This window comes from Bison bison, unplaced genomic scaffold, assembly GCF_000754665.1.
Source record: "Bison bison bison isolate TAMUID 2011002044 unplaced genomic scaffold, Bison_UMD1.0 scf7180017854266, whole genome shotgun sequence".
Classification (NCBI taxonomy): Eukaryota; Metazoa; Chordata; class Mammalia; order Artiodactyla; family Bovidae; genus Bison; species Bison bison.
Window position 1 is genome coordinate 146,710 of NW_011484839.1, and position 12,157 is coordinate 158,866.

The 12,157-nt window shown below is 36.3% G+C and overlaps 1 protein-coding gene across 4 annotated transcripts in view; it reads right to left on the bottom strand.

Moving 5' to 3' along the window:
• Window positions 1-12,157, bottom strand: part of CHD9 (chromodomain helicase DNA binding protein 9) — a 224,831-nt gene that overhangs the window by 132,767 nt on the left and 79,907 nt on the right. Inside the window, exon 1 of one of the 4 annotated variants that reach the window (XM_010856340.1) lies at window positions 6,520-6,533. The exons of 2 other annotated variants lie outside the window; for them this stretch is intronic. The gene's annotated coding sequence lies outside the window, so the exon portion shown is untranslated. Of the gene's footprint in view, window positions 1-6,159; window positions 6,241-6,519; window positions 6,534-12,157 lie in introns of those variants that run through there. One more of the 4 variants, XM_010856348.1, reaches the window with a different exon arrangement.

The following is a 12,157-nucleotide window of genomic DNA, read 5'->3' on the forward strand; positions in this document are numbered from 1 at the left end:
AATGGCTGTCTGGGGAGGCCTTACAAATAGCTGTGAAAAGAAGAGAAGCAAAAAGCAAAGGAGCAAAGGAAAGATATAAGCATCTGAATGCAGAGTTCCAAAGAATAGCAAGAAGAGATAAGAAAGCCTTCTTCAGCGATCAATGCAAAGAAATAGAGGAAAACAACAGAATGGGAAAGACTAGAGATCTCTTCAAGAAAATTGGAGATACCAAGGGGATATTTCATGCAAAGATGGGCTCGATAAAGGACAGAAATGGTATGGACCTAACAGAAGCAGAAAATATTAAGAGGTGGCAAGAATACACAGAAGAACTGTACAAAAAAGATCTTCACGACCCAGATAATCACGATGGTGTGATCACTCACCTAGAGCCAGATATCCTGGAATGTGAAGTCAAGTGGGCCTTAGGAAGTATCACTACGAACAAAGCTAGTGGAGGTGATGGAATTCCAGTTGAGCTATTCCAAATCCTGAAAGATGATGCTGTGAAAGTGCTGCACTCAATATGCCAGCAAATTTGGAAAACTCAGCAGTGGCCACAGGACTGGAAAAGGTCAGTTTTCATTCCAATCCCAAAGAAAGGCAATGCCAAAGAAGGCTGAAACTACTGCACAATTGCACTCATCTCACACCCTAGTAAAGTAATGCTCAAAATTCTCCAAGCCAGGCTTCAGCAATACCTGAACCGTGAACTTCCAATGTTCAAGCTGGTTTTAGAAAAGGCAGAGGAACCAGAGATGAAATTGCCAACATCCACTGGATCATCGAAAAGGCAAGAAAGTTCCAGAAAAACATCTATTTCTGCTTTATTGACTATGCCAAAGCCTTTGACTGTGTGGATCACAATAAACTGTGGAAAATTCTGAAAGAGATGGGAATACCAGACCACCTGATCTGCCTTTTGAGAAATCTATATGCAGGTCAGGAAGCAACAGTTAGAACTGGACATGGAACAACAGACTGGTTCCAAATAGGAGAAGGAGGACGTCAAGGCTGTATATTGTCACCCTGCTTATTTAACTTATATGCAGAGTACATCATGAGAAACGCTGGACTGGAAGAAACACAAGCTGGAATCAAGATTTCTGGGAGAAATATCAATAACCTTAGATATGCAGATGACACCACCCTTATGGCAGAAAGTGAAGAGGAACTAAAAAGCCTCTTGATGAAAGTGAAAGTGGAGAGTGAAAAAGTTGGCTTAAAGCTCAACATTCAGAAAACGAAAATCATGGCATCTGATCCCATCACTTCATGGGAAATACATAGGGAAACAGTGGAAACAGTGTCAGACTTTATTTTTTGGGGCTCCAAAATCACCGCAGATGGTGACTGCAGCCATGAAATTAAAAGACGCTTACTCCTTGGAAGGAAAGTTATGACCAACCTAGATAGTATATTGAAAAGCAGAGACATTACTTTGCCAACAAAGGTTCGTCTAGTCAAGGCTATGGTTTTTCCTGTGGTCATGTATGGATGTGAGAGTTGGACTGTGAAGAAGGCTGAGCGCCAAAGGATTGATGCTTTTGAACTGCGGTATTGGAGAAGACTCTTGAGAGTCCCTTGGATTGCAAGGAGATCCAACCAGTCCATTCTGAAGGAGATCAGCCCTGGGATTTCTTTGGAAGGAATGATGCTAAAGCTGAAACTCCAGTACTTTGGCCACCTCATGCGAAGAGTTGACTCACTGGAAAAGACTCTGATGCTGGGAGGGATTGGGGGCAAGAGGAGAAGGGGACGACAGAGGATGAGATGGCTGGATGGCATCACCAACTCGATGGACATGAGTCTGGGTGAACTCTGGGAGTTGGTGATGGACAGGGAGGCCTGGCGTGCCGCGATTCATGGGGTTGCAAAGAGTTGGACACGACTGAGCGACTGAACTGAAGGTAATTGACAACAGATCCTCTCAGACTAGCAAGTATGTTGTGATCTTTTGCTCTATACCTCTTGAGCAGATAAAGCTACTATTTTATAGGGTACACATGAAATTACAGCAAGAAGAGCAATTGTATGAAGTCATGATAGCTGGCCCTAAATGAGATAAAAGTTCGCCATCTGGTCAGCTGATAGACAACACAGACATGTGGTATGTTGGAGATGCTGTATCATATTGCTACCATGGTTCTCTTGTTCAGCTACCATGGAAGATCAGCCTCCTGAGAGCCAAGTGATACAAACATCCATGTAGCAAAACCAAGCACGTTTTTGTTAACAGCTATATTCATCACTCTACCCCTAAGTCTCCCACCATTAAATCATTTGGAATATACCTATCGCTTATTATATTTACTAAACTGTGCAAACTAAAATGTACTGATAATCAAGCTGAGGCAAAAACAAACAGTAGCTTAAGCTAAGAAATAAATTAGTCTTATGATAATCGCAAGAGAAAAAAAATGGCAGCATTTATACACAGACACATCACATAACGTATGTAGAATTTATGTGTGGAAAGGATCTAATAGGTTACTTGCCAATTTTGTTTCAGGCTTGTATTATTTATCCCAAACCTTTTCAAAAAGGGAATTTAGAGTTCTGCCCTCACTGTCTTGTATACAGAACCCAAATGAAGATTCTTGCTCCTCTACATATTAGTTTATTCAAAAACTAGTAAATGTCTAAAAAACTTTTCCAGAGCTTCTATTTTGGGAGGTCCGTATTAGAAAATATAAATTTCCTAAAGAGAATGTCTGCTCACAATTTAAATGAAAAAATACTTTTGAAAATTTTCTGAGAAGGAAAAACTATGTAAATTTACATTAATTTTACCTGGAAATGGACTTATCAATCACAATGGTATACAAGTACTTTAACAAATACATAATTTTAGAAAAAGTAAAATACAGAAAAAGAGAAATTATTTTTCCAGATTTTATAACTATGAGACTAAATGGACAGAGGGCTATGTGCTCTAATCTGAACATAGCATTAGCCAAAAAAAAGAAAACGAAAGAAAAAAGTAGGTTAAATCAATTCTCTGGAACATATCTTATGTTCCGCTATTAGACACTAGACAAGGGAACATCTATGTATACCTAACCCGTTAATCAGAGAAAGCAATGTCCTATATTTTTGTAATGGATGTATGATCATTTACCGAGAGGCGAAAAAGAAGAAATACAACAGAAGTTACGAAATCCAGTATGTTGTCAAATATAAGGAACATTATTAGTTGATATAACATGAAGAAATAAATTATGACATTATATCACTTTGAATCTTTATTTTATAATCTATCTGTAACTTTTAAAAAACATTTTTAGAAGTAGACTTATTCTGAAGGATTTGACAATTTCTTCTTCCAAGAAGTACTTTTTGGTCCATAAAACACCTGATTGTTGCTCTGTAAAAAAATGTAGAATTGTTGTCATTTCTTCAACAACAAATATCTGTTTCACTAATGAATATATGAATAATGAATTTCAATAAATGAATATTCATTGGAAGGACTGATGCTGAAGCTGAAACTCCAATACTTTGGCCACTTGATGCGAAGAACTGACTTATTTGAAAAGACCCTGATGCTGGGAAAGATTGAAGGCAGGAGGAGAAGGGGACGACAGAGGATGCGATGGTTGGATGACATCACTGACTCAATGGACATGAGTTTGAGTAAACTCTGGGAGTTGGTGATGGACAGGGAGGCCTGGCATACTGCAGTCCATGGGGTTCCAAAGAGTCAGACACGACTGAGCAACTGAACTGAATATTAAATTTATGCTGTGCTACTCTGTGCCTCTCTGCAAAATCAATAACTTTTTGTTTAAAAGCCGAATAACTGTATATCTTTTGAGACCTTTAAAATAATTAAACATGTATAGTACCAATGTACACAGCCCAACTGAAGTGATGGCTACATAAATAGCTATGACTAAGTTTACAGCCACCAGGCAGACGGTGACTGAGACACATCCTAATTTCAGAGATATTATTATTTTTTCTCCTTTTAATTTCAGAGATATTAAAAGGAGAAAAAATATGCATCTTAGAATTGATTAAAATAAGTTCTTGAATATACAGAATCTATTACTTCAAGAGTTCAGAACTACAAAAACTGCTGCCCAATTGATTGAAAGTAAATTACCTGAAGCGTACGACATTAGTTCATACATTCCCAATTATTGTGATAACAGTAAACATTTCCAAATTTACACTATGTACTATAGGCTTGTACATCTGTTTTATTCTTAAGAAATAATTAAAGGTTTTTTAGAACACTGTTCTGGAAATTTGCTTATGATGTAATATTCCAATTAGGAAGGAAATGATAGTCTTTGAATTTTGTACATTATGATTGATTATACTATAGCAAAGTATTTTCTACATTTATGTAACCCAAAGTTTATCAAAAATATGAGAGGCTTTAAAGAAAACAATTTTGCTGCTTACTCTTCTAACAAATACTTATTGAGAAGCAACTTCCAGGCACTAGGATGATGAATAACTGGCCTCTGAGAGGAGATACAGACAAGTAAATGCCAATATAATACATTACCAAGATAATACAATACTTGTGCTTTTATTAAAGTACATTCAGAGGAGGAACATCCTATGAGGAAAATGGACACCTTATATCTAAGAAGATACATATTTCGTATGTGACAAGACACACGTAAGTAGTCAATGTTAGTTATACAAATAGAAACTAAAGATAAACTAGAAAAAAGTGCCCATAAAATCTAAAAAAAAAAGTCACCTTTTCTGATTTAAACACTTCATTCTACAACTGACACAATGCTCAATTAAGTTCCTCTTTAAGATCTATCATCTTATTTCATTCTAATAAATGTACTATCGTACAAATTCATAAAAAGACCACATCAGTCCAATTTTAACTTTCTATTTAATTAAGCAAATATTATGGACTGTCCATTACATCCAAAGCAACTCTGCAGAAACTACAAAAGCCTCTACCCTCAGGAAGTTCAGAATCTAAATGGGGGAGATAAGGAGTAATGGCACAAGAAGAGCACATTATATACCGAATAAAATATGGTAAACATGGCCTACGAGAAGCAAGCACAAATTTATGTATAAGGTGATTATTAAGAGAAGAGAGAGCACAGTTGGCAAGGTATTTAGGAAAAGCTTCTTAGAACAATTAGCATTTGAAGGGATCTTATAAAGGGATTGAAAGGACAGGCCAGGCAAAGGATTCAGGAATAAAGAAATGGAAGGAAGGAAGTATATATTTAGGCGTAGCATGACCATTTTAGAGTATACAAAAGGAGAAAACTGGAAAATAGACGTAGAAATACAAGTTGGAGCGACACTGTAGGGGACCTTATCATTAAGTACATTAAGACATTTGGGGCACAGAATTTTAAAGTTAAAGCAAGTATTCAGAATCAAAATTAAATTACTTATCTATCTTTGTTTCTACAATTATCTGATGCCAAACATGATGATCATATAAAATGGATTCAAAAATCAATAGGATAGAATCCCTGCCTTCAAAAATTCTAGAGGGGAAGAAAACACATAAAAAATATGATATACATCTTAGCAGAGATACAAAGCACTATATTACAGTAGCATATATTAGATGGTAATTATGTACAGAAAAGATCAGGAAAGGCATAAAGAGCTGGGCCATAAGAATAAAAAATAAAGCCTCTAAATATGTGTTCTATAACACAATTTATACACATGCACACATATATATAAACTTCCTTCAGTGGTAAATTTACTTTCCTCAGTGTCTAATAGTTGCTTTTTCTCTAAAACATTTCTATATTCTCTAAATAAGTCTCTCAATATTTTTCTACTAAATGAATGTCTTCCCAGTAAGTTCTACATATTAATAGTTTTTCCAACTTAGTATAATCATTGATCCCTACCAAATTATTCAGTCCTCTATTATAGTCATGTCCATAGCATTTTTATACAGTATTAAATTTGTGCTGCATTAATTTTTACTTTGGGCTTCTCTGGTGGCTCAGCAGTAGAGAGCTGAGTGCAAGAGATGTGGGTTAGACCTCTGGGTTGAGAAAATCCCCTGGAGAAGGAAATGGCAACCCATTCTAGTATTCTTGGCTGGGAAATCCCATGGACAGAAGGGCCCGGCAGGCTCTGTCTATGGGGCTGTAAAAGAGTCGAACACAACTTAATGACTAAACAACACAATTTTTACTTTGCTTATGAGCTACTTACAGGTATTTCATACTTGTACCTGCAGAAAATTCCATTTAGGATTCTCCTCCTATAGAAGGCCTCTGCCTACTCAACCCTGGTTTAGTAACCTGTGCACACAATAAATAATTTTTCATTATAATAATATATTACCTTTTTTCTCCAATAGACTCTCTACCCTTGGGAAAAAGGAACACCTTTATAACCTTTGTATCATTATTAATATGTTGTCTAGCATGGTAGGCATGTGATATATTTTAACTAAATCAGTGAATGACTACAAAGAAATTAGAAAGAACATGATACTTCAAACAAACAAACATAGACCTGAGTCCTGGCTCTACCACCATCTAGTTGTATGACCTTGAGAAGATCACATACTTTCTGCTTTCATCTGTAAAAAACAAAAGAACAAAAATAACTATACAAACAATTAACTATAGTCCTATCTGCTTCAAATGTGTAAGATAAAATACTGACTCTACCAGCAAGCAGTAATCCCTGTTCATGTAGAGAATAAGTCTTTTACAATTCCCTCACTCTCTTGCATGTTACCTAAAATTGGCAACAGCACAGAGGAAACACTAAAGAAGTGTCCAGAGGTGAGGCAGGACAGGACATTTTGGGAACTACTTGATAGCATAATGTGGCCAGAACATGCTACTAGCCAAATAGAGAGATGGTGAGAAGCAAGCAGAGGTCAGATATCCAGGCCTTTTATTAGCCCTGTTAAGAAATCTGGACTTTATCCTGGAGGCAATAGGGAACTATTTCACCGATTAAAATTTCTTCTCTGGCTTAACACTTGATGAACATTTTTATGGTAGCTACTACTATTTGAAGTTATTGTTAGATAGCAAATAGCACCTCTACTAATGACAGTGACCAATATTTCAAAGAATAAGATGATAATGATATTAGTCATTTTAAAGATTTTTCCTGGGAATTCCTCTCTATTTGCTAGATGGGATGCTGCCCAATTCATGAATCATTTAATAAAGCCAACTAGATCTTTTAAAATTAAAAAAGAGAGAATATTCTTATTTGGCAAAATAAAAAGCTGGCAAACTGGAGTTTGCCATTTCTTTGTTTAAAGAAAAAAAGGTCTGTTGATGTCTAGAAACAAACTCTTGTTAAGGCATTCAGACTATGCTTGAATACCTGTTCAAAACTTCATCAAGTCAAATTTCCTCCTGCCTTCCTAGGGATTTACTTTGAGATTGTTATAAAATAAATCTAATTGTGACAAACCTTCAAATTCTTGAAGATTTATGTCTCCCTTTAAAACTTTTCAAAGCTATCTGCAAAATGTTCCAGCTTACTGAAATGTGAAATTTTTTATCTCAAATGGTTAAAATAAAAGGTTTAGTGTTAAAGGGATTAAACCTTCAACTACTGGCCACATACTACTAATTTCCTTAGAGTTTCTATAGTGCTATTAAGGATATGACAGATAGTACAGAATGTGACAATGTTTACTAGCCTAATACTAGTAAATTTATGTGATAATATACTAGTAACTAGGTGAAACCACACTTAAGTAGTACTAATTAATTTTCCAATAGTGTATCATAGAAGGCCTATCATCAGCTTGTCTAAGTGAGTCAGCTTAAACCAAGATATAGAAACTTTGCTTAACAAGGTGATTTTACGTTGCAAGGCAGCCTTCATTACAATAGTTAACAGAACCAAGATACAAAACAATCTCAAGAGAATGGAGCAATGGGTCAAATCTAATACTTTTTAATCCTGGAGTTCTGTTTTCAGTGCAGATGACCAACTCTACAAGAATATTCAGGCTGCAAATTCTACAGAGGCCAGGCGGCTGACACAATGAGAGAAGCTGGCCAGAAGAGAACTATGGCTAGCTAAAAAGAACAAAGGGGAAGCCACCAGTCAGTTTCAGTTAATTGTTGTTTCTAAGCTGTAAAGAGGAGCTGGAAATTCATCCAGACTTATTTGGGTAATTCCCTGATTTTTAAATGCTGATAATTAATTTACACTCTTTATATAAAATGCTATAGAACAGTCTTTTGGACTCTGTGGGAGAGGGAGAGGGTGGGATGATTTGGGAGAATGGCATTGAAATACATATAATATCATATACGGAACGAGTCGCCAGTCCAGGTTCGATGCATGATACTGGATGCTTGGGGCTGGTGCACTGGGACGACCCAGAGGGATGGTATGGAGAGGGAGGAGGGTTCAGGATGGGGAACACATGTATACCTGTGGCAGATTCATTTCGACATTTGGCAAAACCAATACAATATTGTAAAGTTTAAAAATAAAATAAAATTAAAAAAAAAAAGAAAACTCAACACTATAAATACACAAATTCTCTGTATACTATTATACATATGTGTGTGTGTGTGTGTGTGTGCGTATATATATATGAACTCTCTTTATACTAATGTCTGATATTACTGTGGTCTCAATAAAAATTTCAATAGTTTTTTCAAGAGGCAGACAAGGTGTTTTTAAATAGACAAAAACCAAAACCAGGAAAAGATCTGAAAAAGAAGGACAACCAAGAAGAACTAATCCTACTAAATAGTAAAGTATTATAAAATTTCATTTTTCAAACACTGTGGTATTAACACATGAGAAACCATACAGATACAATAGAAAGTGATTTAGTATCTCAAATTGAGGGGAAATGAACTATAAAATAAATAAGACAATTGGATGGCTACCTGAAAAAAAGTTAGATCCATAGCTTGTTCTCAAACCAAGATAAATTACAAATGGATCAAAGATAAAAAATTTCAGAAATGAAATGCCATGAAAATACCAGAAGAAAACATGGACAGGATACCTTATTTTCTATTTATGGAACAAAATATAGATGTCATTAAAGAATCACCAATTAGATTACATAAATTTTTCATAAAGTTTTATGAAAAGATTCATAAATTAGGGAATTTCCTGGTTGTCCAGTGGCTTTCATTGCCAAGTGTGCAGGTTCAATCCCTGCTTGGGAAACTAACATCCTGCAAGATGTGTGGCAAAAAAAAAAATCACAAATCAGATTATAAAAGAAAATTAGCAAACTGATCTGCAACTCATTTACTGATGAAGTGCTCATCTTTCTAAGGCTGAGCTGATCTCACAAGCCGACCAAGGATGGAACCTGGACCCACTGCAGGGGAAGCAGAGTCTTAACCACTGAAAAACCAGGGAATTCTCTGAGGTGCTTATTTTTAAATATATCAAGATTTCCTATAAAATACTAATAGCCTATTTGAAAAATGGACAAAGGATACTAACAGTCAATTCATATTCTTATTTGAAATAAGAGAATGTCAATTAGAACTACACTTATATACCATCTTTCACCTATCAGATTCACAACAATTCCAAAGTTTAATAACATATTAATGAACTTAAAAATTCTCATATGCTGTGAAAGCTAAAATGGTAAAACCTCTAAGGAGAGAAATTTACTAATATCCATAAATATTTCAAGGGCAGGACTTCCCTTCCCCAGTGGTGCCGTGGATGGGAATCCACCTGCCAATGGAGGGGGCAGAGATTCAATCCCTGTTCCAGGAAGATCCCACATGCTGCGGGGCACCTAAGCCCATGTGCCGCAACTACTGAGCTCGCACTCTAGAGCCCATGAGCTGCAACTAACTAAGCCCGTGTGCCTAGAGCCTGTGCTCTGCAACAAGAGAGACCACCACAATGAGCCCATGCACCACAGTGAAGAGTAGCCGCCTCTACCCACACAACTAGAGAAAGCCTACACAAAGCAACAAAGACGCAGCACAGCCAAAATAAATTTTTTTTTAAAACAGTATTAAAATATTTCAAGTGCACATACCCTTTGACTGAACAAATTCTCTTCTAATGATTTATTCTATAAATATGTTCATGTATGAGTGAAATGGCAGATACAGGTATTTATTACTTGCTCCAGCAAAAGACTGAATACAGCCTAGATGTCCAACAACAAACAGGATGCTGGTTAAACAAAACGTAGTATTCACTTACGCTAGTAACACCAAACCTGGGTATAACATTCAAGCTTGACTAAAGAAAAACACAGACAAAATGGGATATACTCAGAGGACAACAAGGAGACTGGTGAAGTTACCTGAAACCATGCTTCTCAGAATTCCTCTTCTCAGTACTCGCCTCATTCTAGACATCCTCCCCAGGTAAAGGCATTCTCTATTATCTATATGCTGACAACTTCAAACTTTATGTCCAGTACATTTTTTCAGCTGCCCCCTGGACTTGCCCACAAGTATAAACTAAAGAGATCCAAAACCAATCATTCTTCTAAAATCTTTCTCCTACATGCTTTATTTGGCTAACGGCACTGTAAAACCAACAGTTCTGCCCCAAATATTCTCCCACTGTAAATCTATCCTGCACATTGTGACCAGAGTAAGTTTTGTAAAACAGAGATTTTATGTTAGTTGCCAATGAAAACTTATTGTTCCCTAATGCTAAATACATGCCCTTCAAGTTTTTCTCATCTCCAGTTACCACCCCACCATCTCTCCACATCCTCCACAATCTCATCACACCGATCTGCTTGTTGTCTAACATGTCCCACTGCTCATTTTCCACGCTATTACTCATGCCATCCGTAGGACCCCAAGCGGCTGATCTAGAATGATAAGATACCAGGAAACTATAAGGAAAAGTATTTTGGCTCAGTGTAAGAAAGGAATTTGAAATAGAGCTATCCAAAGGCAAAGATAATGAGTTCCTTATTACTAAAGTTACATATTCCAATTTTTAACAGACGAACCGAGACCTCAATAGAGATATTGAAAAGGAGCCCAGTAGCATATTGTAACTGACTGGACAAGTCTTAAAGTTCCTTCTGATCACTGATACTTTAAGAATCCTGGCATTTGAGAACTCTTGGTCTTAATGTAGTGCTTCAAAGTTACTTATTAGTGAGTTTCAACAAGGTTTATAGGCATATAGACCAATCTATACTACATCTTTAATTGATCTAAGAATTTCATAGTAAGTACCTCAAATCTTATGACGATATGAAATTACAAAAAATTAGGAAATGCATTTTCCCCAATATCAAGACTAGACAAGGATGCCCACTTTCACCACTTCTTTTCAACATAGTACTAGAAAATTCAGTCAGACAAAATAGAAGAAAAAAAAGAAAAGGAAAATGAAAGGCAACCAAAGTGGAAAAAAAGAAATACAACTATCTCTATTCACAGATAACATGACTTTATAGAAAAATACAAATAACAAACATATAGAGTTCATAAATGGATTTAATAAAATTTCAGGATACAAATATATGCAGAAAAATCAGTTGCATTTCTATGAAGTAGCAATCACCATTCCAAAAAAGAAATTAAGAGAACAATTTCATTTACAATAGCATTTTTAAAAATACGTAGGGATACAGAAATGGTATGAACCTAACAGAAGCAGAAGATATTAAGAAGAGGTGGCAAGAATATACAGAAGAACTTTACAAAAAAGAGCTTCACAACACAGATAATCATGATAGTGTGATCACTCACCTAGAGCCAGACATCCTGGAATGTGAAGTCAAGTGGCCCTTAGGAAGCATCACTATGAACAAAGCTAATGGAGGTGATGGAATTCCAGTTGAGCTATTTCAAATCCTGGAAGATGATGCTGTGAAAGTGCTGCACTCAATATGCCAGCAAATTTGGAAAACTCAGCAGCGGCCACAGGACTGGAAAAGGTCAGTTTTCATTCCAATCCCAAAGAAAGGCAATGCCAAAGAATGGTCAAGCTACCGCACAATTGCACTCATCAATATGCTAGTAAAGTAATGCTCAAAATTCTCCAAGCCAGGCTTCAGCAGTACATGAACTGTGAACTTACAGATGTTCAAGCTGGTTTTAGAAAAGGCAGAGGAACCAGAGATCAAATTGCCAACATTCGCTGGATCATCGAAAAAGCAAGAAAGTTCCAGAAAAACATCTATTTCTGCTTTATTGACTATGCCAAAGCCTTTGACTGTGTGGATCACAATAAACTGTGGAGAGTTCTGAAA